Below are 7,289 nucleotides of genomic sequence, written 5' to 3'. Positions count from 1 at the left end.
GTTCAATACCTTTGTAACTAGTTCAGCTATCATAACTTTGGGGTCCAGTCACTGGACCCATTAAGTACCTTTGTAATATTTTGACTACCGCCCACAGGATGGGTATGGTGTGACTGCCGCCCACAGGATGGGTATGGAGTGACTACCGCCCACAGGATGGGTATGGTGTGACTACCGCCCACAGGATGGGTATGGAGTGACTACCGCCCACAGGATGGGTATGGAGTGACTACCACCCACAGGATGGGTATGGAGTGACTACCGCCCACAGGATGGGTATGGAGTGACTACCACCCACAGGATGGGTATGGAGTGACTACCGCCCACAGGATGGGTATGGTGTGACTGCCGCCCACAGGATGGGTATGGAGTGACTACCGCCCACAGGATGGGTATGGTGTGACTACCGCCCACAGGATGGGTATGGAGTGACTACCGCCCACAGGATGGGTATGGAGTTACTACCGCCCACAGGATGGGTATAGGGTGCATAATAAAGATATTAAACTAGCTAACTTTAAGTTTTGTTAGGTTAGGTTACATATGCACATTATAAAACAACGTCCATAACAAAATAAAGTAATACTATGAAAATTAGACACATCTGGGTATCTTTATTGTAGACGTGTCACCATCCAGTGGCTTCATCAGTACGACGTCAAGGACATAACTTGAAGACAGTAGAAGTATATACAAAAGATGAGGTAAACAGTCCCCAGCCTTGGAGTTGATGTGAAGAGCACCATAGTTGTGAAGAATCTGGAGCACAGGTTAGGTCAGGACATGTGTTTCCTGACGCGGGTCTGAGATGATGACCCGCCGTTGGAGCTTATAAACTGGCGTCAGGTGGTACAAGGGACGCGTAGCAGACGAAGACTGGTAGGCGGGATTCCCCAGTGGAAGGTCATACCCGAGGGACGAGTCAGTAGTAGTGAAGAAGGTTGTGGAGGTGTTATCTGAAGGAGAGTCCATGGTGTTATAGTGTCTTACAAATTGTACATGAATGGTATACAGTACCGAGAAGATGAAAATCAAACACATCTTGTCGGTATTGTATACCATTTATGTACAACTTGGTCAGTCCCTCAGCCTGGAGAAGAGTTCAGCTCCATGGTCTGGAACGGGACTGACCACCTTATATCCTTTCTCTCCAAAGTTGATGGCTTGATTACATCATCTTTTTTCACTACTACACCTGCTGCCTCTGTATTTGACTGAAGAAGCCTACTGTGTGGGCGAAACGTTTCATCAATAAAAATACCCAACCGTTGCACATGTGTCTTATTCTTCAGCTTGTCGGCATTTTACACTATTTTCAACAATACCATCACCTACTACTGGACACTGACAGGTACCGGCTTCAGGAGTGACGGTGCAACGGCTCCTCGAGCGGCCACCGTTTTTTAAAACCCTCAGAATAATTGAGTAAAGATAAAAGGGCTTCTGCGTCAGCCGTCGTCGGGTTTCGACGTCTCTCCCTCGTCTGAGTATCACTGATAAATTTTCCCCATTCTCTCTGGGATGCTTGTCCTCAATTAACCCGCCGGGAACATTACAGGTGGGGCACCTGGTCATCAATTTACTTTTAGCCAGCTCCATTTTCCTGGTTTGCGAATAATTCTCTAACGGTTTTGTTGAGAAGCCGGTTACTAAATTCTGGTGGGGTGTGGGCGTCCGGCTCTGCTGGGGCTTAGCAAGGTGGTCCACCGGATCTAATTTACAAAGGAACTTTTGATCATTTACTTTCATTTCACAGCATCATCGGGAAGTTTTTCATGGGAGCGCTAAACCCTTAGGGATTGTATAGGGTGTGTAGAGGGGGGTATGGAAGACATTCAGCAAGCAGCAACAAGCAGCAAGCAGCAACAAGCAGCAAGCAGCAACAAGCAGCAAGCAGCAACAAGGCTCCTCCTATATCTTGCCGTCCCCTGGGCCTATCCGAACTCCAGTGATGGCCAAATTTGCAAGTACTGCTGTAACAACATGCAAGGAACCTATAGTGACATAAAAACTGACGGTGACGACAACGAAATGGACTAAATATGACAAAAGAGGGACCGGCATTCAAGTACCAGACCTGCTGCCAGACGTGAACCAGACATGAGACGTTTTCCACTACAATGAAATAACTGACCTCCATATCAACTGCACCAGTGTTTAACGGGAAGACAACATGGCAGAAAACCTGATCAACTAAATCTCCAAGGAAATGACAGGTCTGTAGGACTTTTTTCTTCAGTGCCAAACGAGGGAAAGAATTGAGCATTTAAACATGAACATTAAAATGGTATAAAATACCGACAGATTGTTAGGTAAGACACATATGCAACAGTTAGGTATCTTTATTTTGAAACGTTTCGCCTACACAGTAGGCTTCTTCAGTCGAGTACAGAAAAGTTGATAGAAGCAGAAGATACTTGGAGACGATGTAATCAGTCCATCACCCTTAAAGTTTTGAGGTGGTCAGTCCCTAAGTCTGGAGAAGAGCATTGTTCCGTTGTCTGAAACAATATGAAGTTGAAGTGACAGAATCGGGCCTTATATAGTGCCAGGAGGCACTATATAAGGCCCGATTCTGTCACTTCAACTTCATATTGTTTCAGACAACGGAACAATGCTCTTCTCCAGACTTAGGGACTGACCACCTCAAAACTTTAAGGGTGATGGACTGATTACATCGTCTCCAAGTATCTTCTGCTTCTATCAACTTTTCTGTACTCGACTGAAGAAGCCTACTGTGTAGGCGAAACGTTTCAAAATAAAGATACCTAACTGTTGCATATGTGTCTTACCTAACATTTAAACATGGCTGACCGGCATCCAAACAGCCGCTACTGCCAGACGTACAACTAGCGAAGTGAAATTCTCATCTTTACTGACGTTCATCTGTTGACAGTAGCATCATATCTGTACCACCATCATATCACCTGTACCAGTGCTAACGAGAGGGAAACACAGGAGACATCGTCAAATCAACAGTACAAAACTCCAAGGTCGGATATCCCTCAGTGCCAGTCGTGAGAAAGAAGTGAATAGTTAAACAGTCAAGGTTAATGTTTTAGTAGCTGACCTATATTCAGCTGACCAGTGTACAGTGAGAGAATCATAGCAGAAAACGCCAAATATATCTATAAACTCAAGGAAAGTCAGGTTGTAGGTGGCGTTACTCCCCTCAGTGTTTTAAAAATGGTTGAGTCAGCAGAACAGGTCAGGAGACAACACCACACAACCCCCGATAAATGGAATTGAGGGGGATTTGGAAGGATAAAACCATGGATTAAACCTTTATGATCTACCAGAATGGAAAGGAGTTAGAAGTTAATTGGGGAAGCCAGACTGTGAAGTGAGATGGGAAGGGGAGTGTGTAATTAGGGGTTAACTGTAAGGGTTTTGTGAAGTTAAGGGAAAAGTGAGCAGTGAAGAGGGTTTTGAAGACGAAATTTTACTAGTAATTCAGTGGTGATTGCTAAAGCAGATACTAAGTGTACTAGGGACTGGAAAAGAGAAATAAATATTATTGTATATGAGTAAAAGAGCGAAGAGTGAAAATGGCAGGCATTAGGGGGGTACAGGCTGCCATAATTATATTTATATTTCTTCTTCAATTCCATGAAGAAAGAAATCAGTCATGGGGGCTGGAAAAGGTGAATGGAGTAACAGTGCCCTGGACAGTAAAAGCCCAACAGTTGCCATCCTACCAGAAAAGTAAATGTCACTATCGCCACAAGGTATGGCAATACCGCATACCCAAACAAAAACAGTGGCACACAGCTCTTATTGTAGCGCTCTTAAGTGGTGATATCCAAATTAATCCAGGACCTCAAACTATTGTGCAGAGGCAAAACAGACAGATAAAATGACGGTGATAATGACGGTCTAGTAGCGAGGAATGATAACCTTAACTCCATATGTAATGCATACATAGGTCAATGTGAGACAATACAGCCATTATTATCTCAAACACTACCAAACAGGTGCATACACTGTACTAAAGTACTCATGAAAAACAGAAAAGGCACCTTATGTAAAATATGTAAGGGGTGGGTGCATGATGGATGTATGTACAATTATAGCAACGGTGCCAGAATTCATTTTGTGTGTAACAAATGCACTTTGGCACAGTTACCCTTTAGCAGTGATGACATTGATTTACCTAATTTTAATACAAATGACCCATTGCCATATATTGATGATTATGATTGTTTTATGAAAACAGGCCTTCACTTTATTCATGTCAATGCAAGATCACTTCTTCCTAAATTGGCAGAGATTAGGATTCTAGCTAACAAAATTAGGGCGGCAGTTATAACCATCTCTGAATCTTGGTTGGATGATACGGTGACTGACGACGAGGTCAAAATAGATGGTTACGATATAAAACGCTTAGATAGGAACAGAAAGGGTGGTGGAGTATGTGCCTACATTTGAAATGACTTAGCTTACAACCCAAGACCTGATTTAAATAGCAATAAACTGGAGATTCTATGGTTTGAAGTGCTGCTTCCTAAGACCAAACCCATCTTAGTAGGGACTAGTTACCGCCCTCCTACCCAGGACCAGTTCTTAGAAGACTTTTCCAGAGTCTTGTCCGGAGTTGAAAACAATTGCGAGACAATAATACTGGGCGACTTCAATATCTGTTTTCAGCAACAAAATAACGGGCTATGCAAAAGGTATAAGCAAATTCTAGGATTAAATAGTTACACTCAACTAATTAATACTCCAACCCGGATCACACAGTTCTCAGCCACCCTAATTGACCACATACTTTGTAACCGCTCTGAGAACATTAGTCAGTCAGGCGTCATTACCACAGGTCTTAGTGATCATTTCATCATTTACTGCACCAGGAAAATCACTAGGGATAGGATAGGCCTACACAGGACAATAAAAATGAGGTCAACTAGAAACTACAGTAAAGAAACACTGGTAAATAGGCTACACAATTGTGACTGGTCAGAGATAACAAGTTGCACGGACGTAAACGATGCCTGGGAAAATTTCAAAACAATGTTCACTACCATCCTTGATAATATTGCACCAGTTAAAAAGGTTAGTATTAAACGAAGAACTGAACCCTGGATGAATACTGAGATATTACATAATATGAAATTCAGAGACCAGCTGCTAAAAAGATTTAAAGCAAACAGACAGGATATTGCAGCACTAAATGAATTCCAAAGGGTGAGGAACAGAGTACAGAGACTTATAAAAGGAGCAAAGGCAAAGCACTACTGCTCAAAAATTGAAGAGTATAAGCATAACCCCAGTATAACCCCAGAAAGCTCTGACAACAACTAAAACAGTTGGGGTATAGCCATAAGCCAGTAGATAGGTCTAACATAGTACTCACTATCGATAATGAGGTATGCCACGAAACATCTAAGGTGGCAAATTGCTTTAATTCCTACTACACATCTGTTGCATCAACACTAGTAAGTAAACTACCAGCTGCATCAAATACCTTTAACACAGACTCTGATAAGTTTCAAACATACTATACCAATAAAGGGGTAACCCCAAACAGTTGTCAACTAGTAAGTGTATCTCATGACTTTATTCAAAAAGAACTAAGCAGGTTAAACCCAACTAAGAGCATAGGCCCTGATAACATCCCATCTAAGTTCCTAAAAGATGGTGCTTCTGAACTGTCAATCCCTATTGCTCACATAATAAATCTATCAATCATCATTAATACCGTACCGGAGGGGTTCAAGGAGGCCAGAGTTACTCCTATCTTCAAGAAAAATAGTAGGTCTGATGTAAGCAACTATAGGCCTGTTAGTATACTCAGTATAATATCTAAAATTCTAGAGAGGGCGGTGTATTCTCAAGTAGTTAAGTACCTTAATGACAACAACATTCTCCATAGCTATCAATCGGGCTTTAGAAGATCCTACTCAACCGACACCTCCCCTATTAATCTGATGGATTACCTGAGAACTGAAATGTCAAAGGGGAACCTCATAGGTATGGTAACCTTAGACCTGCAAAAGGCCTTCGATACTGTCAACCACAATATATTATGTAATAAACTTCAAGCTATCGGTATAGGTTCTGTAGACTGGTTGAAGTCCTACCTTAGCAACAGGAGACAAATAGTCAAAATCAACAAAACAGAATCAGAACCCCTGCCAATAACATGTGGAGTTCCCCAAGGTAGTATTCTGGGTCCCTTATTATTCTTATGTTATGTCAATGATATGCCTATCAGTGTCAAGTGCAAACTCCTACTGTATGCAGATGACAGTGCTCTGTTAGTGTCAGGTAAAGACCCACAAGATATTGCTAATGTTTTAACACTGGAACTGGAGTCCTGCAGCAAATGGTTAGTAGACAACAAACTATCATTACACCTAGGGAAAACTGAAGCCATTCTCTTTGGCACGAAACATAAACTGAGAAGGGTAAATAATTTTAATGTTCAATGTAATGGGGAGCCCATCACTTTGGTTTCATCAGTAAAATATTTGGGAATCCCCTTTGACCCATGCATGTCAGGAGAATTGATAGGGAACAGTGTAGTAAAGAAAGCGAATGCCAGACTGAAGTTCCTGTATAGACAAGCACAGTGTCTACCTACTGAGGCTCGCAGGACCCTATGTCTAGCCCTTATACAATGTCATATGGATTACGCTTGCTCTTCATTGTAGTCTGCCTTGACAAAAAAACTGAAAGATAGACTGCAAATCACCCAGAACAAAATCGTAAGATTCATCCTGGGGCTGGGACCAAGAGAACATGTAGGCCAGGATGAATTACAGCAGTTGGATATGCTGAATGTTGAAGACAGAGTAAAACAACTGAAGCTAAATCATGTTTATAAAATTGCTCACAAACAATGTCCAGAATATCTTGCTGTCAATTTTGTCAAGGTTGGGAACCAAAGCAATCATAGTACTAGGGGGAGAGAGCACAACTTTGTAGTACCCACAGTCAGTGGCCAGGCGTCAAACACCTTTTATTGTACAGCAATAAAGGAATGGAACAGACTGCCCGCACATGCCAAAGCTAGTCATAGCATGAACCAGTTCAAGAAGAGTGCCAAAAGGTGTCTGATGAATGTAGCTACAGAAAGGGAGGGGAAAGATTTTCTATTTTTTAGCTAACATACGTGTAAATTTTACCTTATTCCTTGTAATGACACTCGTATTGTAGATAGTCTTAATGACCTTGGTGTCGCAGATAGTCTTTTTAGTAGGATAATAAGATGTTATCTTCATTGTAGAACAATAAAAAAATATTATAACCTTTATACTATAATAATAAGGTAAAAGGACCCCAATGGA

The sequence above is a fragment of the Cherax quadricarinatus genome, chromosome 1 (genome assembly GCF_038502225.1).
Source record: "Cherax quadricarinatus isolate ZL_2023a chromosome 1, ASM3850222v1, whole genome shotgun sequence".
NCBI lineage: Eukaryota > Metazoa > Arthropoda > Malacostraca > Decapoda > Parastacidae > Cherax > Cherax quadricarinatus.
This window is presented reverse-complemented; position numbering follows the sequence as displayed.